Raw genomic sequence first — 26,104 nt, 5'->3', positions numbered from 1 at the left:
TGGAAGCTTTTAAGGCTTTTCTTTTTATTCCCAATGACCTTCACATGAATATTTCTCCACCTACTGAGATGGGCCCTCTGGGCCCACAGTTTGGAGACTTCTTTTTTCACTTTTTTGACAATGTATTCTATTACTTCTTTTCTAATTTATTTGTCTCCATTGACAAAGAAAAAAATAAACAAGTAAAGACATTTATTGTATTCACATTACAGCAATAGGAAGAGTACCCTAGATCCCAAGATCAGAGAGTCTTGGCAGGGTGTTCCTGCCTTCTACTTATAGAGTGAGGAATAGACAAGCTATAGATGAGCTGATTTATAGCTGGCACTGTTTTTGCAATCAGCAGAAGACTCAGTCAGTCAGTCGAACTAGAAATGTTTATCTCTGTGTCTAGGTAGTTGCAGAGAAACGAACTTCTCCTGCCTGTTACACATCTATTTGTTGGATGTTAGAGCTCATCAAATGATCTCACTTTCTTATTTCCTATGCTGTCTTTCCACATTTGCTTTTTAGTTCAAATTTTGGAAGAAAAAAACATTTGGAATCTTATTTTTAAATATTTTTTCATAAAAGCAATCATAATTTTAATTTACTGATTTTTAAAAATTTTCTCCAGTTACACCTTTTTTTATCATATCTTGTACTTATTTCAAGATTTCAGCCTTACCTTTTATCTGTCTAAATATATTATAGTTTTATTTGAAATTTTCAACTCTATTTTTTTAGAGTTCCTTTCCCCTTCCTCTCTCTTTCTCTCTCCCACTTTCTCTCCCCCCCTCAGGTTTCTCCTCAAATTAAAGATATTCCTTCATTAAATGCTATTTCATATTTAAATATGAGTCAGTAAAAAGCAAATTAGAGATTCCCTGTGTGGGAGGATGGCAAGTGGGGAAGAGTTGGCCTTAACTTCTCTGCTTCACTTTAGAGAAATGAGATGACAAACAGGTTTTTTTGTTTTGTTTTGCTTTTTGCCTGTTTTTTACCCATTATCTGCCCCCAACCCAATTGGAGAACCTCCATATGTCATTATCTGTGTGTCATATCCCTGAATTCTCTCCTTTATTTTTTTTCAGAGAGGAATCTTCCAGTCTCTAGCTTTGAAGATAACTGCCTTATTCCTTGCATTTAGGAGCAGGGAGAGAAAGGAAGCTGACAGCGCTACCATTACCATACAAAATGCAGACATTCACTTCATCTCCCTATATTTTTGGTCCCAGATCTGACCTTCATCCTTCCCTGTGCCTGGTGCATTCAAGTCCAGAACCTCTAAGGTTCAGTTCCTTAGCATATAAACCTCTGGTCTCCTGGGATTGGAGGAACGGAGGGAGAAGAGAATAGGATGAAATAATGTCTGACCACAGGAATATAGAAGACAGAGGGGATATGAAGAAAAACTACTCTACACACAGTAGTTTCATTTCCATCGCTCCTTCACTGACACCTTCCCAGGTGCCGTAAGCTGCAAGTCTTTCTGGGCTCCTAGGGAGGATCCTCTGACTTCTCCTTGAAATACCCTTCTCCAGGTTTAGAGGGTATAATGACCCCTGCTCTGCTATGCCACTTATTACTCCTTCATCCACTTTCAAATTTCTAAAAGTTCATAGAAACCCCTCGTCTGCTCTTGTCTCCTCATTTTTCTCTCTGTAATGTTGCTTTTTTAGCTACTAAAAATTTCCTTTAATGTTATTTTAATAGAGTTTGGAGAGAGAGAAAAAAATAAATGAGTATAGTCATTCCATTCTGTTATAACCAAATTCAAATATGACATTTATTATCTACTTATTTTTGCTTTTTCATTTTTAAAGACACATTTAGTAGTCATTGAGTGACTACCATAATAATAAAATTATAAGAACAACATTAATAACTTTCATTCTTAAAGTAATATAATATTTTAGAATTTTAAAAGCTCTTTGGCATTTAATCCTCCATGTGGAGTGGATGTTTTTATCCTTATATTACATGAGATAATTGAGGTTAATAGAGTTTAAATAATATGTGTATGGCTGCATAATTAGTTGATAAAGGGCCTAAAACTGGAACTCAAAATTCCAGACCTTACTCTGGTACTATTTTTAAGACATCATAAAAGCATTTTGCTAAATACTTGCATGAAGTGTAAGCATAAAAAAGTACAAACAAGAAGACCTAAATTTTGCCCTCAAAAGGCTCTTAATGTAAGAAGAAAAGTATAGTAGCCCCCTTATCTGCAATTTCACTTACAGTGGTTTCAGTTACCCATGGTCAACCATGGTCCGAAAATAGCTGAGTACAGTACAGTAAGATACTTTGATAGACAGAGTGGGAGAGACCATATTCACATAACTTTTATTGCAGTATATTGTTGTATTTGTTCTACCTTATTGTTAGCTATTTTTGTTAATTTCTTACTGTGCCTAATTTATAAATTTAACTTTATCATAGGTGTGTATATATGGGAAAAATGTATAAATAGGATTTAGTACTATTGATGGTTTCAGGCATTCCCCGGGGTTCTTGGAATACATCCCCTGGGGGAATAAGCAGGGACTACTATATATGATATTTTAACTTTAATATAAAAAATAATAACATAAGGCCTTCAACATTAATAGGCTGTGCCTCTAAGATGCTTAGAGACCGAAAGAGAAGGAAGATTGGTCTAATTAGAAAGATCCAATAAAAAAAGTGAGTGAGCTTTGACCATGAAGAATGGGTACAATTTTGATAAGCAGATAGAAGAAAGGGCTTTCCTGGATGAGAGGAGAAAATACATAAGTAACTGGTGGGGGCAATTCCCATCATATTACCTGAACTAGTGATCTGGTTGCCTGTTGCAGGATGAGTGGACAAATGGGATTAGAAAGGGAATTTAGATAAATATCATGGAAATCGTGGATGTCTTGCAAACGACTTTAGAACTATTTGATTTCAGAAAAAGGAAGTAAATGGAGTGACATAAAAATATCATTGCTTTTTCTGTTTTTCTAGCAATTATTTTTTCCTAAATTTCACACTTTCTAAATGCAAATTCAATCTTAATGAGAAAGAACTAGCAGTCTTGTCTCTGAAGTTGATTTCTTGCACTTAGAGTTGTGAGAAATGTGAATAGACTGAGAAGTTAGGGGTGGAAGAGGCTTTAACTACTGCTAAGTCCATCACCTTTGCTCACATGCACAGATTTCACAGATAAGGAAACTGAGGCTCAGGAAGGTTATAAGCTATAATTGCTTTCATATTTATCACAATATGTAATTCTCATTTCTGCCCACATGACGACAATAATAACCTATTTTATAATACAATATAATCCTTACTTTCTAGCCATTAGTATTAGGTTTCTGAAAAATGTTGTGGAAGAATGGTTTGTATTTCAAGAATTAAGACTTTATGGAAAATAAAGACTTAGTAGCAAGGAGATCAGGAGTCAAATCTAGGAAAGGTTTAATTTTTATGTTTACTAAAATATAACAGTAAAAACAGAACACTCAATATAGATAGCACTAATGATATTTTATGCGTGCTAAATTAGAATGGCCTCTGTGCAATTAATTTTCATTTACTAACTTTTGGAAGTTTCAGGGTTTCAACTCCCTTGCAGCCTCTAGGATAGCTTTGTACATTTGTTTTATGGGCATAATGAAGGGCAAGAGGCATTTGGTTTTGTGACTTTCCTTCACATAAATGGTAATGTCTTTCTGTTTTTATGATTACAATATTTCAAAATTTCAAAAACACACAGGAACTATGAATATTTGAGATGGAAAAAGTTCTGGGTGATTGGTAAGTAGCTGGGCATACTTCAGACACCAAGATTGTATTCTGAGCTTGGCTACTGAGAAGTTCAGGCCAAAGTTTTCATACTCAGCCTTAGGGCTCTCTCTCCCAGCACACAGAGGCTTCTACTTTTTTTTTCTTTTTTTTTTTAATCTTGCCCAAGGCTTTATTACAAAAAACAAACAAACAAACAAAAACACTTCAGTTCTACCTCTATGTTGACTCTTTTGATATTCCCAATCCTTATTTGACTCTCCTCTAATTACCCTTGAGAGTAGATTCACTAAATTTCCAAGTACTCAACTCAAACTTTTATAGTTGTTGTAAAGGTGTACAAAAGTAAATTCTTTACAGAAAATCTTCACGGAAGGAAAGTTGCCATTGGAATGGATATTCCAATAATAACTCCCCATATCCTAGCAACTCAAATATTTCTGAGGCACTGGAATAAGAGCCCCAATGCATTATTTGCTTGAAAAGCATCCACTCCACCCCTTTCAGCAGATTGAGATCAAGCTTAGAAGACAAAAGCCTTGGAAATTATTCCATAGGCGAGGAACTCATCTAGGTTGAAGACACATGCTTGATACAGAAAAGACACGTGAGGTCAGGGGAAAGTGGCCACACAACTAATCTCAGTAGGTTGATCTTTAGCCTAGTTTGCTTAGGAACCAAGCTGTACCACTGACCCAGGAAAAAAAAACAAAAAACAAAAAAAAAACTACAAAAAATACATGTCTCTAGAGTCTCTGTAAAAATAGCATATTGTAGGCAGTCAGTAAGTATGTGCTGCTCAGGAGATGATAGGACACTTTTTGTTGTTGTTGTTGTTGTTGTTGTTTTTTTTAGATGGAGTTTTCGCTCTTGTCGCCCAGGCTGGAGTGCAATGGATGGCACGGTCTCGGCTCACTGCAAACTCCACCTCCCAGGTTCAAGCAATTCTCCTGCCTCAGCCTCCCGAGTAGCTGGGATTACAGGTGCCTGCCACCACACCCAGCTAATTTTTGTATTTTTAGTAGAAACAGGGTTTCACCATGTTGACCAAGCTGGTCTCAAACTCCAGGACACCTTTTTTGACTGTTTACGAAGAAAGAAGCAGCAGCCATAAATGGTGTTACCTGCTGAAGCATTTCCTGAGAAAGATAAACCCTGGGAATTTTAAAGGGAAGAAAGTTAATAGGTAATTTAGGGACACATATCTACTTATTTACACCCTTCCCGCAACACATCCATTTTTGAATCAGAAAAAAATAATTTGAACACAATCATCAATGTTAAGAGTTTTGGAAGATGTTTCAAATCTGTGATCTCACTGAACCAAATCACAGGTGTTCTTAGTAAGACAGAGCCAATATTATGATTCCCTTTAGGTAGAAGGAGAAAATGGGGCTCAAAAAAGGAATGGAACACATTCAGATGCATATACACAATATGAACACACGTACGTGTGTGCACATTAGCACACTTGCACACAGTAAGTCCATTATTCTGCCATCTCAACAGTAAAATATGGCCATGGCATGAGACACTGGGCCACTGTCCAGGGCAAGCCACAGGCTGGTGTTCCATTTCCTGAGATGCCTTTGCATAATGTGAGACAGAGGGTCTAAACAAGGTACAAGCCAGGATTTTGAGAAATAAGCAAGAAGTCTTTTCCTTTACCACAGTTTACATTTTTAAAATTTTACTAGTAATTTTATTGACTTATAATTTTCATAGAGTGAAAGGCACAGAACTTAAAAACATAGTCCCACGATTTTTGACAAATTAATTTATACACATAACCTTCAGCCCTATCAAGACACAGGACATGTCTATCAAGCCAGAAAGTCTCCTTGTGACCCTTCCCAGTCAACACTCCCACCTCCAATGGCTTTCCTTTTAATGACTGGGTACTTCTAAACAGCCAAGATAACATTTTTTATTATTGTTCATAGCAGGTAAACAACTCCGGGAAATTCATCATCAGTTTCTAAAAGTAATCTGTAAACCACATCCAAATATTTTTCTCTTAGGTAAGCTACCAGAACCTATTTATTCTAAAGATATTAAACTCTTTCCCATAATCATTTTTCTACTCTGCTAAGTATAATGCCTTAATTGAAAATATATAGTGTGGTTTCATAGGAGAGACACTCATTGTACATGCTTATTAAATAAACATGCTATTTAACTATCTTATCCACCCTTAACATTGACTCTTACTTTGTAAATACATAATGCATTATATGTTGTATTTCTATACCACTGATGGCTCTGTTAAATTTTTTAAAGTTATTATTAATTTGATTTGGGGTTAACTCTTTATTGCTCAGATCCTACTTTCTCAATGGTGTTTTTAGAAAACTTCTAGCAGAAAAGGTGGATAAATGTATTCCTTGGTCAACAAATGACTACCATTTTGAGATAGATTTTCTTCATAGGAAAATCTCCTTAAGAAATACAATCAGTGAATGCATTCTTACTGAAAATTGTTAAATTGTTTCTTAAGCATGACTCTTGAGCATTAGTTCAAATGAAAGCATAGATTTTGAAAAATATTTGATCAGAGGATCAACTAAATTCTGAAATATTCTATTTCTTTGTCTTTCTTTACCTTTAATTTCATTACAGATGTCTTATAAGTGTGTGATTAAAAAAATGAAAAAGTATGTCAGTAAGTAAAAATCCGTCACCTCAGCCAGAAGTGAAGAGTATGTATCACCAGCCAGAGGCTATGATCACCACCTCCAAAGACAATGAGCCTCACTGAACTATAAGCCATTCCAGCAATTATAGCTGTTTCACTCACTGTTATACTCTGAGAATCTAGTTCAGTGCTTGGCACATACAAGCGCTCAATATATGTTGAAGAAATAACAAAATAAGTGGGAACAAATACTGGTCCTAGTCTGTCCTTAGTCCATTCAAGTTGCTATAACAAAAATACCATAGACTGGGTAGCTTAAACAACAAGCATGTAGCAAACATTTATTTATCACAGTTCTAGAGGCTGAGAGGTCTAAAATCAAGGCACTAGAGATTCAGCTTCTGGTGAGGGCCAACTTCTGGTTCATTGATGGCATTCTTCTCTCTGTGTCCTCATCTGGCAAAAGAAATGAGGAAACTCTCTGGGGTCTCCTTTGTAAGGGCACCAATCCCATTTATGTGGTCTCCACTCTCATGACCTAAACACCACCCAAAGGTCTCAGCTTCCTATACTGTCACATTGGAGGTTAGGATTTTACCATGTAAATTTTGGGGGCATATAGCATCAGTCGATAACATCATGCAGCATTATACCTCTGTTATCTAGCATACCTGCCACATAAAAGCTTCTCAGTATCTTACTGAGTAGAATTAGCCATACTTAAATGGTAAGGGACTGAGAGGCATGGTAAATGTATCTGAGGCCACATCTCAGAAAGATGTTTTAAAATCATTTTGTTCAAGGCAGTGACTTAGTACTTTGCAGTTCAGTGAACAGTCAGTATGTACTATGACGTATGTTGGATTTGGAAGCTTACTCTGTCACCTATTAACCGTGTGATCCGGGGCAAGTGTTTTAGACTTTGGAGACTCATATAATGTAAGTCTGTGAAATGGGATTAAAATAACTCACTGAGATATGAAGATTAACTGGGAACTTTCATGGGAAAGTTTCTGCACAATGCTTGGCACAAAGCGGTTGGGACACTCTCTTCTTCCATTCGTCTGAAGGAGTAGCTTTCCTTAAAATGTGGAATACTCATGAGATTATGAAAAAAAGAGTGAGGCTGAACTTAGCACCTTCCACCTTGATTTGTTTTCTGTCTGTGACTTCTAGTTCTATTTTCTTACAGACAAACGTGAGTTATTACTCCTATTAGCACTGCTGAGCTGTTGCCACCATGCTAGAGCAGGCTGGACTCACTCTGAATGTATTGTTAAAAGCTTTGCCAGCTGAGCGCATCCTAGGTTTCCTTCACAAACTATAGAGTTTCTGACTATGGGATCTCACAAGCACAGTATTAATCTCAAGCCCTAGCCTGAAGTTTTGGTCATGCCAATATGAGACTTGGCAGGACCATCACTGAAATAAAAGATTAAGTTGAAATAATATGCAGTTATCCAACCTAAGCCACTGACTAAAAGAAGAATCTATCTCTGATAAAGAACTGGCTATTTTATAATCAGCAAAGGGACCTTAACCATGTTCATTCTGAAAATATTCTTCGGGTACTGATAAGTCAAAGGGAATACCTTTTTTAAAAAATTTATACTTCTGGATAAAGGAATTCGTTACATTTATATACTATAAGTTCAAGAATGATTTACTCACAATTTAGTAATGACTTTGTGGAAAGTACAGTAAAATGTGTGAGCAGTTTTAGTTATATATATATTATTTGTTGGACTCTAAAGTATTCCACAGATGTTTTGATATATGCCTATTTGGGGTTAGCAATGTACTTTTCTGGATAAACATCACATAAGGATTACACGTTTATCTTCTCACCAAAACAGGCTCCTCTAGTCCTCTAGTGTATGTAAATACGACTGATCACCTTTTTCTCTTAAGCTAAATGTAATAGTTCTGGTTTCTCTCATTTGCTTTCTAGCAGCCTCCCCATGTTAGCCTTGCACGTGGTCAGTCTTCTGTTTGGTAGGTTTTATAAATCCTGAAAGTTCTAGTTCAAAAACAGTTCTAACAAACCAAGCATAGATAATTTCATTCATTTCTTCTGAGGTTGCAGAATTTGCATCCATTTTTTCAGCAGCTGTCAAAATTGTTGCAAAAGCCTGTGAACAGTCCACAAGGTTGATTAGCCTGCTACACTCTAGGTGCAATTTGTATGCTATGCAGATGTCTGGGGCGATATTTGGAATGCACCCTTCTTGCTTTTCAGCGCTTCATTCTTTAGATAATAGTAAGGATTGTTGAGTGCAGTATGGAGGGCAATTCACAGAGCAGCACTTAAATGCCCACAAAGGGCATGGGCGGTGCTGAAGCACACCACCTCATGGAGGCTGTGTCTCAGGAGGCAGAAGGTATTCTCTCCCTAGACAGTCATGAAGTTCACAGCCTCTTCTCTGAGTACTTCAAATTTGGTTTCCTTCTTACTTCTGCTTAACTCCTTCATTTCCAGTAAAGTCCTCTGAAGATGATAGACGTCTGTCTTCTGAAGCCCCTTTGGCTGGGAACCAGAAGCATCTTCTTCCTCTTTGGTTTCATCGAGGCTCTGAAACTGGGCCAGGAACTCCTGTATTCTCTTAGCTGTGCTACCAAGGTGCTTTTCACAAGAAGATTTAAAAACCCTGAAACATTTCTCAAGTATGGTCATCAGTTCATCCTTTGCCAACATCTTCAGCAGCTGCAAGACTGATGCATACTCCTCTGAATTCTGTATGTTCTTTTCTAAACATGTGCGGTACAACTCTCTGATCTGTCGACCTAGTGGATACTTGGGAAGAGAAGAGGTGAACTTATGAACACATCTTAAAACTAGAAAGTAATTCATATGATAAACATGCAGGTTTTCTAGTAATAATTGTGTTTCCTCCTGTGAACATCTCTCACTGGCCAAGAGCGCAACTTGCTTTTCTGAAGCTTGCTTTTCCACGTATCGCCTGAAAGATGGAAGATGTCAGATGTTTTCACATTGATTATTTGATAAAAAATTTATTCTTCTTTTGGCTTCTGGAAGATTATAGCACAGGACACTTAAGGGCTGGGAACAGAAATGCTCTAATAGAGAAAGTTGAAGCCTTTTATAAAGTTTTGAATTGAGAAATCATGATACAAAAAGATGTTGGTCAGAACTTGCAATACTTTTCCATTCATTTTAAAGGGAAACTGAGTTGTAAGAAGTAGCTTATTGAGTACCATAGTCAGATGCTCCTTGCAAGACAAAAACTGGAACAGTTCTATGTACAATAGAGATGGTACTGTATGAGGAAACAATCGGTGGTTGATAATAGATATGGTGATTCCAAAAATGAGTATTAGTGGAAATTCATGCAGATGTTGACTGCTGATAATTATGAAGTCTTGCAGTACTTTTGTGGCAAAGCTTTCCATATCCTTTACGGTAGCCAAAACAGGAGGAGACGGCCATTGGCTAGAAGTAGTCCTCTTTTTGCTTGGCATTTTTGGGTCTGTCTTCTGTGTAACAGTCATGAACCAACTGGAAAGTGAATCCATTAAATAATGTGTATTTCTCTGGGTGACCTGAACGCTTTCCCCCTCTTTGGATTTTAGATCTACACAACAGTTCATTAATTGTGAGACCAACTTTTGCAAAAAATGTTTCATATCTGGACAGTCTTTAGCTTGCGATGAGACTACATATGGTGTGACTTTATTCTGAAGGGCCTCTGTTAGACTTCTGAATGTTAAATCGTAATCTGTGACTTTCACACCAAGAACAAGAGCAGCAGTTGGAATTTCTCTGAGTTTTGTTTGACAGCCCAAGTCTCTTGAATTCTTCTGGAATCCAGAATGAGATTTCTGCAGAAATTCAATTAGATTGTCAAACAAGTTTTTATTTAATTCCTCTTGTAGTGGCTCATTTTCAGATTTCATTTGCTGCCGTATCAACTAAGTTCCAAATTGAAGCTTACTGTCCTTAGGCTCATTTTTCCCTTTGTTAAAATAGTCCTCCATTGGCACAGAGATCTTTCTCTTTTTGGAGTCTGGCTTAAAAACAAAGCAGCCCTTAGACACTGAGGAGGTGGCCATGGTCTTACTGGCTCTGTGGATGCCAGATGAACCAGGAATACCTTTTGACTGTGATCCTGAGTGGAGAGTGGAAGAGTACAGGTTAAAGAGAGTACTGCAATTTCAGAACACCAGTGGATTCTATTGTCCTTTTGCGATTAGACTCATTTCAGGGTCATATCAGGTATTTTCCTGATGGTACCTGGCAGGAAACTTTAAGTACATATATGAGGGCACTAGCATTTTGAGCTGCATGGCCTGGTCTTCCTGACCTCTTTTAGCCCAGAATCTTTAGTGAAGATACTTGCCTCTTCCATCACATCGTTCCATGTAGCCCACTTCCCAGTTACACCGGTGCACACCTGATGGCTTAGAAACCAAGTCCATCTAATACATATACCCTCAGCTCATATACACCCTTTTTCTTTGGTATTCCTACCTTTGCATGTACTAGTTTATAATTTAGAATATTCTCACCGTCTTTTTTTCCTGGGGATATCTTTCACTTCCTTTGAGACTCTTGGCTCTTCCTCTGACCTCCCATAAGACACTCAGCTTATAGCTTTATAATAGATTTAGCTTGTTCTGTCTTCCGTGTAGAGTTTTTACATGGCTGAATGTACACAATGGATAAAGAAATGAATCATAATAGATATTCAACAAATATTTGTGAAATACATTAGATGGTTTTTTTTAAGTTATGTACAAATCTGGGGCATAAATTAGCATAATTTGTGGGTTCTGGGAAGGGGAAAGGATAGTAAAGATACAGCTAAGGTAAGAAGATTGACTACATACCTGTCTCTAACTTCATGGGGTGGAGACTTTCTTCTTTGAAGTTTTTTTGAGACAGAGTCTCGCTGTGTTGCCCAGGTTTGAGTCAGTGGTGCAATCTCAGCTCACTGCAACCTCTGCCTCCTGGGTTCATGCAATTCTGCCTCAGCCTCCTGAGTATCTGGGATTACAGGTGCCCATGACCACGCCTGGCTAATTTTTGTATTTTTAGTAGAGACGGGGTTTCACCATATTGGTCAGGCTGGTCTTGAACTCCTGACCTAAGGTGATCTGAGAGCTTTGGCCTCCCAAAGTGCTGGGATTGCAGATGTGAGCCACTGCACCTGGCCCTGAAGTTTTAACATGTAATAAAAATCAAGATCAACACTGACCTTGTACTAAATATCGTCTATCAACCTCTTGTGAAATAGCAGTCACATTGCCAGTTAGTTTATCTCATTCTAAGCCCCTACCTAAATTGTAAATAGTAATTCATATGCATTTGCCTAGTGTTTTATGATTTCCTAAGTGCATGTATATCTATGATCATGGAAGTTTATATAATGTTAACTGCGCAGACTTCAATATTTGCTTGAATTCTAATCCTGGCTGTATCATGTATTGACTTAAAACTTGGGCAAGTCTATTAACTTCCCTGAAACTCTGTTTCCTTGATCACAAAATGCAAATAGAACATTTCTTATAGGGCTGTTGTGTTTGTGAGTGGATCTCTAATACACACTACGTATGTTGCATTTATTTTTGATTCACAGGAAACACTCAAAAATGTTAACAATAATGTGGATAATGATCTTTTTTGAATTTTACATACAAGTCTGTGAAACAAGAAGAGATTTTATTATCCTCCACTTAGTGGATAGAAAAATTGAGACTGTTATCATTAAACTTCTAATGCTTAAGTAGCTTTCCCAAGGACCCAATTACAACGTGAAGGTAGAAATTGTATCCCAGGTTTTCAGATTCAGAATTCAGCATTTTTCCACTGTAATAGAGTCCCTACAACCTAAAATAATGTCACATTGTTCTTTCTTTGGTTTACTGGTCTTTGTAGACTTGGCTTAAATTTGTGAAAGGCAAGTGTGAGGGAAAAGAGGGATTTGTGTTTAAATGACATGCAGGTATGAAAAAAAATGAATTTAACCATTCATCCCTACTGAGCAAGTTTGAAGAAAAGCAATTTTCCTGTTCTCTGCAAACCATTCCCAGTTACCATGAACAGTCGGTGAAAAAAAAAATATTGGTTCCATTAGTTTATTAAGCATCTTTTGAAAGGATATCAAAAGAACTTCATTTATAAAATCTTGTAAATGTATGAAAACATTACCAACTACAAAGATAAATGGTTGAAATGAAATGGGAACTGATCTTTCTGGACAAGAATTCCTAGTTTGATAACCCTGGCTGTTTTTGTCTTAAATGTACCTTCTGAGGATTTGGCATTAATCAAACCACATTTTAAATATACTGTTACATTAAGTAGTGCACATTTGTCCTCAGAGATAATGCTGAGTCTTTTTTACTCTTTATCAAAGCACATTTTAATTGACTGGGAAATTAAGAAATACATTCCCTGCATATAATATGAAGAAATATGTTCGCAAAAATAAATATTATAAAAAGAGGTTTATACCAAAAGCATATACCTAGATCTAGTTGCAGAGCTGTACAACTTGGCTCTGTTTGAGACTACGTCTAGTTTAATGTAACTTGGATCAATTTTAGCAACTAGAAAGCACTGTAGAGAAGACATCAGGATTTTATACACACATACATACACACACACATTGTGTATATACAGATATATATACATATATATTTGAAGAGAAGCAATTTTCAAATATATGTTTTGCAATAATGTTTACCCTCTTGACCAGGAACATTAGATTGCATCTATATATTAAAACGTGACATGGAAGTAGCTCCTGTCTGTAAACCGTCCTCAATCTGTTAAGCCCTACTGATGTCAGAGAGGTGATGGAGAAAAGAGAAGTCATCCCTCATTCCAAGACTTTTACTAAAAAGACTCCACATCCAGGGCATGGTACCATATATCATAATTTTATTTTTAAAAAAGAGAGAAATGGCAAAAATAAAACTCTGCTCTTCTTTTAAAGATCAGAAATTCTAATCGGTTGCATTGAAACTTAAATAATAAATAAAAAATAATAGCATCAATGATTTATATTTGTATCGTGCTTTACCATTTCCAAAGAGTATTTATAGCCACTGTTTCAAGTGATCCTCACACCAACACTGTTAAGCGGGATTTAAGTCAACACTACTCTGCTAAGATATGACTAATGAAGTAGATACTATTATTAGTTCCATTTTACAGACAACATTTTTTAAAATGAGTTTCTGAGAGGTCAGATGATGTGGCCAAAGTTATGCTAATAAGTTATGCTAATAAGTGGACAGCTTAAACGTCAATCCATTCAACTTGAATCAGAGCATGGTATTGACTTCATTTGACAGTGAGATTGTTAAATCCCACTGCGCTCGTTGGCAGGGAAAGCCTAGAAGTCAGCAAAAGTCCTTTCTCTTGTGAGTCAAAATGGCATAGCCAGATTTTGACACTTTTCAGATTAAATGCTTTTCTGTGTTACCATTGCTTATTGTTCATTTCTTTACCACACAGCGCCCAGTATAGACTAGCATACAGTACACTTAGTTAACTATCCAGCTCCCTCCTTGAAACTTGAGTTACACACACAATTCAGGGCAAGGGCCCAACAGTTTATCATGTGTTCCCATTACAAGATTTTAAATAGTAATTTCTGCTTCTCTTTCCAGCCTTAAGATGGCATCCAGCCAGAAGCAGAATGTTCCTCTACCTTCAGTAGACAGTTTACAACATGAACCCCTCCAGGCATTAGTCCTTGCTCTGACCTGAGCATCAGCTCACACTCAGAATTCCGAGTTGGATGCCTATTTTTAAAGCTGAGGAGTCCTCTTCTTGAGTTTTCCTACCTTTCAGCAGGAGCAAGGTGTATTAGTCTGTTCTCACGTTGCTAATAAACACATACCTGAGACTGGATAATTTATAAGGGAAGGAGGTTAAATGGATTCACAGTTCCGCATGGCTGGGGAGGCCTCACAATCAGGCGGAAGGCAAATGAGGAGCAAAGTCACATCTTACAAGGTGGCAGGCAAGAGAGCTTGTGCAGGGGAACTCCCATTTATAAAATCATCAGATCTCGTGAGATTTATTCACTACCACAAGAACAGTCTGGGGGAAAACACTCCAGCTGTTTAGTTATCTCCACCTGGCCCTATCTTTGACACGTGAAGATTATTACAATTCAAGATGAGATTTGGGTGGGCACCCAGCCAAACCATATCACAAGGGAACCTCTCTCTGCTTCCTTATTGACTCTTCTCCATAGCAATCTGCACCTGTTCATCACTTCAAGAATGAACATCTTACCATTATTCATGTTGCCTTTGGAATTACACAGTTGGTTATCCTGCTGGTGGCACTGTGGTGGAAGTGTTCTGATAACAGGCACCTTTTCACACTAGATAGTGTTCTAGGTAATGTGAATCTCATGGCTGTTACACGAATAGGTAAACAGAGGTGGCAACTTCCACCGTGTCCTTTAATCATTCAAACTGCAGCCCATTCCTGACATTGGGCACTTGGGCTGTCTCTTCCTGATACATTCATCTCCGTGTTTTTCATTTCATTCCCTTTTTCTTCTGATCTAATATCTCTATCTAGTCATGAAATTTACTTTCTCACAGTCCACTGCTATCTATAACTTATCTCTAATGCAATTTACAGTCACTTTTCATCCCTTAACTCTGCTGATTTCTTCATCCACTTGCTTAGCAAATATTCAAAGGTTCAAAATGATTTGACTTTTTAAAAATTAGTAAATTTTATTTTTAGGGAATTTTTAGGTTCACAGCAAAACTGAGCAGAAGGTACAGTGGTTTCCCACATGTCACCTAACCTCCACTGTACACGGCCTCTTCCTCTATGGATGCCCTGCACCACGGGAATACGTTTGTTACACTCAGTGAAGCTACACTGACACATCGTTACCACCTGAGGTCCATAGTTTTACATTAGGGTTCACTCCTGGTCTTGTACATTCTATGGGTTTTGACAAATATATGATGACATGTGTGTGCCATGGTAATATTGTACAGAATAGTTTCATTGCCCTAAAAATCCTCTGTTCTCTGCCTATTCATCCCTCCCTCCTTAATCCCTGCCAGCCACCGATCTTTTTACTGTCTCCAGAGATTCGCCTCTTCCCAAGTGTCATATGGGTGAAATAAACAGTATGTAGTCTTTTCAGATTTGCTCCTTTCACTTAATAACAGGCATTTAAGGTTCTTCTATGTCTTTTCATGACTTAATAGCTGATTTTTATTAGTGAATTGTGAATGAATTCCACTGTCTGGATCTACCACAGTCTATGTATCCATTCATCTACTGAAGGATATCTTGGTTGTTTCCAAGTTTGGCAGTTATGAGTAAAATTAAAAAAAAAAAAAGAAAACATCAGATAGGGGCCTGACACTCTGCTGGGTACTGTTACATGGACTCTGTTAATGATTCTCAGACTCCTCAAGATGGTTAACTATTTGGAGAAGCTAAGTCTCGGAGAAGTTAAGTGACATGACCCAAATCTCCAAGTTGATGAATATAATTGTCAGGACTCAAACTCCATGTGTTTTAACATAAAGTCCACAATTTCATCAGCTGCCTAGGGGAGGGGATTATTACCTCCCTGCCACTCTCCCTTGCTAATGGTAGACATTGCTGGTTAGCTACAACATACTTGCTTGTGAAGCCTAATTCAATACAAGCTGTCAATATTGATCAATTACCATTGGCATACATGATGAAACCTAACTGGCATCCTTGACATGGCCATGAAAGGGTGTCCCATATCTCCTTAGAGCATAAGCATTCAATCTTTGACAACATTTTGGCTGACACCAATGAAGTATGGATTTTATTATTAATATAATGGCCTAATTCGGGAAGAAGCTATATATATCCTTATGGTCCTTTTAATAACTTTCTGGTACATTAGTAATAATTCCTTAATTCTGTTAAATTATTGAAATTCAGTTCTTACGAGCCTTCACTCCTATTTTCATGCCTATGCCTAGCTACAGGCAGAATGTTCTAATATTTGGCCTTTTTACTTTACGTACAAATGCTTCCCACATATGAAAGGAGGAGTCGAGCTTCAGTTACCAATGCATGTAGAAGAAAGTGCCCATCATCATTAGGATTGTAGACCAGTAGACAGACCTCGGAAAGCACACACATTCTAGACTGTTGTGTGTTGTCACTTTTTTACCTTTCCTTGAGGTTCTCAGTATATCAATGGCACCTAATTTTATATTTTCTGCTTTTAATATATGATTCCAATCATGTCACTTACTGGGAAAGATTATAGTTTTGATGTCTGGGTTTATTAAAATCTCAGATATTTCTATCGGAGGCCCAGTGTTTTCTATACCATGCAACAATTTGCTATAAAATTAGCAGCTTAAAACATTACACATTTATTATCTCATAGTTATGGATCAGGACTACAGGAACAGCTTAACTGTGACCTCTGCTCAGGGACCTACAAGACTAAAATCAAGCTATTAGCCAGGCTTCATTGTTATTCACAGACTTGAATAGGGAAGAATCTGCTTCAAGCCTACTCAGGTTGTTGGCAGAATTGCAAGTGAGTCTGTCATGAGAGAGTTTTATATGATATAACTTAGTCAAGGGAGCAATATTTCATAATATTTTTTATGTTCTATCGGTCAGGAGCAATTCACAGGTTCTGTCCACTCAAGGGGAGAGGATCATACAAAGACCTGAATATCTAGAAGAGGGGAGCATGGGACCACCTCAGTCTGTCTACCCCAAGAAAGTAGCTTAGGGTGATAGGAAGAGAATCAGTGAGACTCCAAAATATGAAATATTATTTAGAGAAACCTAGAATAGATCTTGATGACAACATGACCTAGAATGCCTGGGGAAAAGCAAAGTGTATGTGCATTCCCACGAATGCCCGCTGGCAAGCTACGATTCCGAGAAGGAGAATTCAAAGACAAGCACATTCTTCTCTCAGGAAGACATTGTATAGACAGGAAAATAAATAAGTAAACACAATAAATAGCAAAGCAGGAAGTCATAAGTAGGTGATAAATGCTACAATAAAAGTAGGTAAAATTACTATAGAAGCAAAGAGGAGGGGGATGTGATAGGCTGACAACAACCATAATGAAAGGCCTCCTAGAATAGGTAATATTGGGCTATGTTTTTAAGAAAAGAAAGAAGTCAGATCACCATATAAAGTAGGTGTGTGTGAGTGTGTGCATGTGTGCATTTCTCGTATGGAACAGACAAATGTAAAATAACTAAATACAGAAGGAGTAACATGAGATGAACAAACTGATGAAATAATTGGATACCTTCAATAAAAATCTATGATCAACATGGCTCAAATACAGAGTGCTCTAGGGAGTGGAAGGGAAGGTTAGAAAGGTCAGTGAGAGCTTAGTGAAGAACAGCCCTGCTGGAATATGCCAGGCCATTGAGTCTGACTTTATTTTCAAAGAGTGGGAAATCCTTAAAACATTTCACCAGATAAGATGTATATGGTATGTATTAAATTCTTCTTCCAGAAATTTTTCTTCTAAAACTTATCTGAAGGAAATAGCTTGAATAAGTGCACAAGAAGGTTGATGTAAGAATGTTTCTGATTTTTTTTTTTAAGAAGCAATGAAAGCACAGATTTATTAAAATGAAAGTACACTCCACAGAGTGGGAGTAGGATCAAGTAAGAGGCTCAAGGGTGCTGGTTACAGAATTTTATTTTATTTTATTTTATTTTATTATTATTATACTTTAAGTTTTAGGTTACATGTGCACAATGTGCAGGTTTGTTATATATGTATACATGTGCCATGTTGGTGTGCTGCACCCATTAATTCGTCATTTAGCATTAGGTATATCTCCTAATGCTATCCCTCCCCCCTCCCCCCACCCCACAATATTTCCCGGAGTGTGATGTTCCCCTTCCTGTGTCCATGTGTTCTCATTGTTCAGTTCCCACCTATGAGTTAGAACATGTGGTGTTTGGTTTTCTGTCCTTGCAATAGTTTACTGAGAAGGATGGTTTCCAGTTTCATCCATGTCCCTACAAAGGACATGAACTCATCATTTTTTATGGCTGCATAGTATTCCATGGTGTATAGGTGCCACATTTTCTTAATCCAGTCTATCATTGTTGGACATTTGGGTTGGTTCCAAGTCTTTGCTATTGTGAATAGTGCCACAATAAACATACATGTGCATGTGTCTTTATAGCAGCATGATTTATAGTCTTTTGGGTATATACCCAGTAATGGGATGGCTGGGTCAAATGGTATTTCTAGTTCTAGATACCCGAGGAATCGCCGTACTGACTTCCACAATGGTTGAACTAGTTTACAGTCCCACCAACAGTGTAAAAGTGTTCCTGTTTCTCCACATCCTCTCCAGCACCTGTTGTTTCCTGACTTTAATGATGGCCATTCTAACTGGTGTGAGATGGTATCTCACTGTGGTTTTGATTTGCATTTCTCTGATGGCCAGTGATGATGAGCATGTTTTCATGTGTTTTTTGGCTGCATAAATGTCTTCTTTTGAGAAGTGTCTGTTCATGTCCTTTGCCCACTTTTTGATGGGGTTGTTTGTTTTTTTCTTGTAAATTTGTTTGAGTTCATTTTAGATTCTGGATATTAGCCCTTTGTCAGATGAGTAGGTTGCGAAAATTTTCTCCCATTTTGTAGGTTGCCTGTTCACTCTGATGGTAGTTTCTTTTGCTGTGCAGAAGCTCTTTAGTTTAATGAGATCCCATTTGTCAATTCTGGCTTTTGTTGCCATTGCTTTTGGTGTTTTAGACATGCATGGGCAAGGACTTCTGATTTTTTTTTTTACAAAAATATGAGAAGTTGAAAACAATTGCATAGGAAGGCTTTAAAATGCAGTGTGCTATATCCATTGGATGGACTATTATATAGATCTTGTGATGACATGGAAAGATATCTGTAATATGTCATTAAATAGAGAAAGCAGATTACAGAAAAATATGAAGAGTACAATTTTAGCAGTCTAACCACATGTAATTTTAGATGCATTAAAAATATGGAATGATAACATTCAAATCATTCGACATCCTCAGAAGTTATATCCTTTTCACATGTTTCTGTTTGGTTTGAAGTTTTTACAATGAGCAAAAGCAATACAGGCATACCCATTTTGAAAAAGAATTTTATATCAGAAACATCACTGTAGCATATTGTAGGGATTGATATGGAAGAGTTTGTTAGTTGGAGCAAAAATTGAAGGCACTGTAACAAAGATACACAAATTACAGTGTTTCTGACAGATACATTGATTTCCCTCCTGTGTAACAACTCAGGTAACATCCAGCTCTGTGTCCACAAATCCACCAGGGACCCAAGCTAACGGGACGGGTGTCCTTTCCCCAAAATTGGTGTACAAGATTTTCCAGTTCTTGCCATTTCCAGAAAATGGGAAGGAAAAGGGAGAAAAGAGTCCAGGACAAGATTCTTTTGTTGAAATGACTTGGACCCTGTACACATCACTTCCTCTTATGTCTTATTAGTGAGGAATTAGTTATAGAATTAATTGAGGGTTGGAGGAAGGGTTGACAATCAGCACTCTGCCACAAGGAGCAAAAAAACTCTAAATAGGGGAGATTGTTTTGCAGCTTGATGTAATCATCAAGCTAAAAGATGAGTTTGTGCTTTTGTTGTTATTACTTATTTTTAAATGAGCCTCGGGTGCATATAATTGGATTAATTGTATTCCTTGTTTCAAAATATATGTTGATCATTGGTTTATACAAGTTTCTCACTTGTTTTTTTGTTTATTATAAAATAAATTGCTGCCCTAAATAAAAATGAAATTGGTTGGGTTTTGCCACATAATAAATCGTTCAAAACTCAGTGTCTTCAAACAACAGTGATTTACTGGTTCATGATTTTGTGGGCTGGCAATTCACCTGGGCTCACCTGGGTCGTTCCTCTGGTCTGGGCAGGTTTGGCTGGATAGTCTGAGATAGCCTCATTCACAGTTGTCTGTAAGTTGTTGTGGACTATTGGTTAATAGTCAGCTGGGGTTACAGAGGTGGTAGGTCCAGGTTTTTCTACCAGGCTAGCTCAAGTGTGTTCACATGACAGTGACTGTAGTGTTCCTAGGAACAGCAAGAGAGAGCTTGCTCAGTGTGCAAGCACATTCCAAGTTAATGTCTATCATGCTTGCTCTTACCCCTTGGTCAAAGCAAGTCATTTTCCAAGCCCATAGCCAGTGTGGGAGAAGAATATCAAGGGTGTGGATACACAGAGGCATGGACAACTTAAAGCCATTACTATAGCAACCTACATAATAGAAATCCTATATCTACACATGTGGTCCTCCACCATGCTAATAGCTCTTACTATATTGTACATAATCATAAGTTCTTCACTTGACTTTTGTATAATATTCCACTATATTCCACTGAATTAATATACCATATTTTATTTATCCTATGACCTGGGGATGGTATTTGGGTCATAAACAATTTTTTTGCTACTATAGTACCACTATGAACATTCTTGAACATGTCTTCTCTTACACATGTAAAAATGTTTTTCCTTGGGTATATCTGGGGGTGAGATCATGAATATCAAATGTTGTGAAGTAATGCCAAATTATTTTCCAAAGTGATTATACCAATTTACATTCTCACCAGCAAAGTATAAAAGATCCTATTGATCCACAATTCTCCATAACTGAGCATAATATTGAAAGGCTTCTTAAGTTTTGCAATGAGATGGGTATAAAGTCATACCTCACTGTGACGTTGATGACATCGATCACATAAACTGCGCTTGGTCCCGACCCTTAACCGCAAGACACTAGAGCCTGCTTGATTTCCTGTTCCCAATCTTCCTCCATCTCAAATCCAGCTTCTCTTGTTTCTCTGACACCCTCTGTGATTTAAGGCCCACAAGACCCCATAACCACCCCCAATATAGCTACAACATAAAGTTCCTTCCAAATCTGAAATTCTTCTTTTTAAAATTTCTTTTCCTTCAAAACTTTCTTTCTCTGGCCAAACAACAGGAGGTTTGGAAGTGGACAAGCCTAGTATGAATTGCACCTCCTGTACTTAACTAGCTATGCAACCTTTAACAATTTACTTAACAACATTTCTATGCTCCAGCTTTCTCCTATGTAAAACAAATATAACAATTCTCATTTTGTTGTGAGCACTATACGTGGTGACATATAAAACGAGACATGCAACAAACAGGTGCTCAAATTTGGAAGTACTGCGGATGACTGGGCAAACCCTCCTGCTGGGTTCTTGGTTGAAGGAACCAGCCTACTGCCCCATCAGTATTAGATAGACTAGCCTTGCCTGAGGTTAAATAGCTATTTCAGTATTCATTTATGTCAAATAAAATTGTGATTTCACTGTGGCTCACAAAACGATAGTCAGATCTAACAAATTCAATCAGCTAATTTTTGGACAAATTCTCAATGATGATAATGTAGATAATTAATCACTACTCCACCTGCATATGAAATATGACAGATCTCAGTGTCAGGCATTTTCACAACTAGCATTAACACCAAGGAAAATACAGTGATTAAGGTCTTTCAGTGCTGTTTTGCTCCAAGGAAGTGAGGTGGCCGGGGGGGATATGCCAGGAAGTGTGTGCTCCCTAAGGGTCAGGAGACATGACTTACAAACCTGGCTTTGCTATGAGCATATTGGGTGATTGTAAAAATATGTTGACTTCTCTGGGTCAGAATTTCCTGAGAACATTGACAACACACATTTGATAAATGTTTGTTGAGTTGAAGTGAATTGTATCTGAAAAATGCCAATGTTGGACTAAGCCATCCCCAGTATTCCTGAGGAACCCCTACACATTCACACCTCATTTGAAGCAGCAGCTTCTCCTGCATGAAGTCTTTCTGACTGCTCCAGAGTGGCAAGCCCCTATTCAGGAACACAAAGCCTCCTATTAAAGATCTTTTCAAAGGACTCAACACCATAAAGTGGTCCAATGATGTTTACGGGAGACACAAAGGTGGCTATAGTTTCCCAAGAATCCACACTTATATTGCAAATGTCCTTTAGAGGCTGGGAATTTATGCATGGCCTGGATCCTATGAATGGCTCATGGTGAGTGAGGCGCAATCTCCTTTGCTGCATTTCACACCACTCTGCCTGATGTTACATGGATCTGCCTTATGGATGAGTGGCTCTTCTCTGGGATAATCTCATTATTTGAAGTTAAGTCAGACACTGATGCTACAGAAACCTTGATTTGTGTTTAGAATATTTGTGTTAGAGGAATTGTTTAAAGGTTTGTTATTTTAACAGACCAAAACCCAGATAGGCATAAAAGGAACATTAAAGCACAACTATATCTCCTCAATATAGCGCAATGCAATAAGGTTCTGAACCTGTAGCTCAAGACTAAGGTCCTAATTCCAGCTTTTCTACTGATAGCATGTATAATTTTCAGTGAATCACCCCTGTTTTCTGAGCCTTAGTTTCCTCACTTAGGAAACAAAGATAATAATATCTGTTCTGCCTCTTTTGTGGAAGCATTTGAAACTCAAAGGAGATAATGTATGTGGTGTTGCATTGGAAGTTGTTACCTTGACCCATCTCCATCTGTCTCTGCAGTGGTCCTGGGTCCCCAGTTCATGGGAGCCCTCACTAATCTTCAGCTGATGGGACACTGTCATAGCCATCATCTGGATACTTTGTGTTTACACAGCACTTACTCAGAGGAGCTGAAGGCAATGGGGCTTTTCTGCACAATCCCTAGGGGTACTCTCATCCTATAATAGCTCAGAGCTTGGACATATTTTATAAGATAATCAGCTCAAACTCTCTTCTGCTTGGTTTCAGCCCATTTGCCCCTGCCACATTCCCTGGAACTAAACTTCTGTCTCCAACAGTGGGGAGAGCAAGACTAGTGCCAGATTATCTAATTACAGAAGCTAAGACTGTTGCTGCCATACATGATGCAAATATATTTTGATCAGGGTCCTAATACTGATTTCTGGGATGTCACATTGCATTAGTAATATGCAGCCTTTTCTCCACCACGTGGCACGGGATGTTCACTGTCCCTTAAGGTAGAACCAGAGAGCTACATTCTGACTGTGATGTGAAGGATACTTTTGTTCCTTTGCAGACATATACCATAGTGATTAAGAATATATATTTTGGATTCTAAGGGATTTGAGATAGAACTCTGTCTTTGCTATTTATTAATTAAATGACCTTCTACAAGTCACTAAACCTCAGTTTCTTTTTATGTACAATGAGTTAATAATACATACTGTTACAGGACTGTAATGAGTATTAAGTTACCTAATTTATGTAAAGTATTTAATACAATGCTTGGCCCATAGAAAGAGCTCAATCTTATTCTGTATAATTATTACTATATTATCATGTAACTTATGTGATCTCATTCCCAATTTGGGTTTCCATTATATTTAAATCCAGTTTACTTTGTCAATTAATTGAACAATCACATGTATGTGTTCTTGACAGGATGTCGATATCGTCTCTTAAGTACTATTCTGGTATTCCATGTCTCTGCTATGAATTGTTCAAGAACTTTGGAGTGTATAAAAATCAAGAAGGGGCCAGGCTTGGTGGCTTATGCCTGTAATCTCAGCACTTTGGGAAGCCAAGGCAAGCAGATCACCTGAGGTCAGGACTTTGAGACCAGCTTGGCCAACATGGTGAAACCCTATCTCTACTAAAAATACAGAAATTAGCTGGGCGTGGTGGTAGGCACCTGTAATCCCAGCTGCTCGGGAGGCTGAGCAGGAGAACTGCTTGAACCCGGGAGGCAGAGGTTGCAGTGAGCTGTGATTGTGCCATTGTACTCCAGCCTGGGCAACAAGAGTGAGACTCCATCTCAAAAAAAAAAAAAAAAATCAAGAAAGATAACCAGGCTGGTTATAGTGGCTCATGTCTGTAAATCCCAGCATTTTAGGAGGCCAAGGTGGGAGAACCACTAGAGCCCAGGAGTTTGAGACCAGCCTGGGAAACATAGCAAGACCCCAATTCTTAAAAAAAAAAAAAAAAAATTAGCTGTACATGGTGGCACCCACCTGTAGTTCTATCTATTCAGGAGGCTGAGGTGGAAGGTTCATTTGTGCACAGGAGTTTGAGGCTGCAGTGCCACTACATTCCAGCCTGGGCAATGGAACAAGACCCCATCTCTGGGGTAAAAAAAGAAAGAACTCACCTGCCATGGCTTCTGGCAGCAAAATTGTGTCATCACAGAAGATTGGTTTTGCATAGCCTGAGATTGCCCAGTGCCATGAGGATGAATGTCCTTGTGAACCCATCTTGGGCTTCTTTGCCCTCCATCACATTCTCACCATTTCCCCTCCTCTGAATTGCAAAGTGGAGGGGCTAACTAGGGGACTGAGGAATTCCTGGGTCTCTCTGTCATCTGGCTTCTAACTGGCTTCAGCCAATAGAAGGCACTGGGAGGAGATTAGAAGAAAGTGAAAGGAGCAGTCAGGCTGTTTCTCTCCCTTCCTCTCTGCCTCAGGCTCCTGGATCAGACAACACTTATTTTCTTCATAATTTTCCCTGCTATTTCTGATCTCTGGATCATCCCACAATCCTCTGCCTGAGTTTTGGCTACACCCCCATCGCATAACAATTCCTCCACATTAAATTCTCTCTGTCATAAAGACTGGAAGCGGTTTCTGTTTGCCTGGTTAGACCCCTACTGTTATAATTTGCTGGATTCCCTGCTAGTACTGTGGGGGCCTCCTATATTCACTCCAAGGTTATAGCTTTCATTTTCCACATGTAGATGCTCATCTTGATTACATAAACGTGACACTAAGTCAGAGTTCCTGAGACCTGAAGAGCTGCCAGTCTTATGATTGCATAACTAAGTGATGCCACCAGACAAGAGCTCTTCTAAGGGACCAGCTAATACTGGTTACTGAAAATGAAATTGTACCTCCTCCTTGACCCGTGCAGTGTTTAATCAGAGGTGGTTTAATCACATACCGCTCTATGCTACCACAATTCCCTGTTCGTACTTCTGTTGTAGCACTCGACACTTTATCACTGTGTGTGTGTGTGTGCATATGTGCATCAGTTTGTCAATGCACATCTGATGGAAAGTGAGCCCCTTGAAAATTGGGATTATATCTGTATCCCATAGGTTATCACAAAGCCTGCCTCAAAAGAGGTATTCATTATATGTTTAATAAATAAAGGAAAAAATAAACAACTGAGTGACATTCATTAACTAATGAGTAGAGGAATGAGAGAATAGACGAATAAATGAATGAAATTCAAGGAAGCAAATGAAAGAGGAAGACAGGGGCATGCAGGATGTCTAAGGGATTCACAGCATGCATGTTCCAAGCCTGAGACTGTTGATGCTCATGCTTTAATATCCCACCCCAGAGGCCTGCATCACAAGTCTGTTTGAAAGAACAAATGAGAAATACGAAACCCCTTTTTAAGAGTTATGAGAGCTTTCCAAAATTATAAAACTGCAATTCAAGTCCTGCTCCCCCAGTCTGCCTTCCCTGCTGGCTCCACCCCACCCAGCTGTCTCTCAAGGAAGGAGGGTAGGGGGCTAGCAGGAGACTGACAACTAGGGATTGCCTACTAAGCCCTTCAGTCCTCACCACAGAGATGGCTGGGGGTGTTTTCTTACTACAGATGATGAGCTGTGCATAGAAGAAGCGACTTTAAAAGAAATTTTCCAAGATTCCCTAACTAGTAAATGGCCCAATTTGGATTTGCACTCAGATCTCTGCAAAATCCAGAG

General features: G+C 38.2%; 1 protein-coding gene and 1 pseudogene across 1 annotated transcript in view; one reads left to right on the top strand and one right to left on the bottom strand.

The window, feature by feature from the left end:
- The window catches only part of TENM4 (teneurin transmembrane protein 4), a 3,069,169-nt gene that overhangs the window by 1,702,877 nt on the left and 1,340,188 nt on the right, over positions 1 to 26,104 (top strand). The gene's annotated exons all lie outside the window — the stretch shown is intronic.
- Positions 8,258 to 10,456, bottom strand: LOC129483929 (origin recognition complex subunit 3-like; annotated as a pseudogene).

This window comes from Symphalangus syndactylus, chromosome 6 (assembly GCF_028878055.3).
Source record: "Symphalangus syndactylus isolate Jambi chromosome 6, NHGRI_mSymSyn1-v2.1_pri, whole genome shotgun sequence".
NCBI lineage: Eukaryota > Metazoa > Chordata > Mammalia > Primates > Hylobatidae > Symphalangus > Symphalangus syndactylus.
The sequence above is the reverse complement of the archived record's forward strand: the minus strand, read 5'-3'. Positions and strand labels throughout refer to the sequence as shown.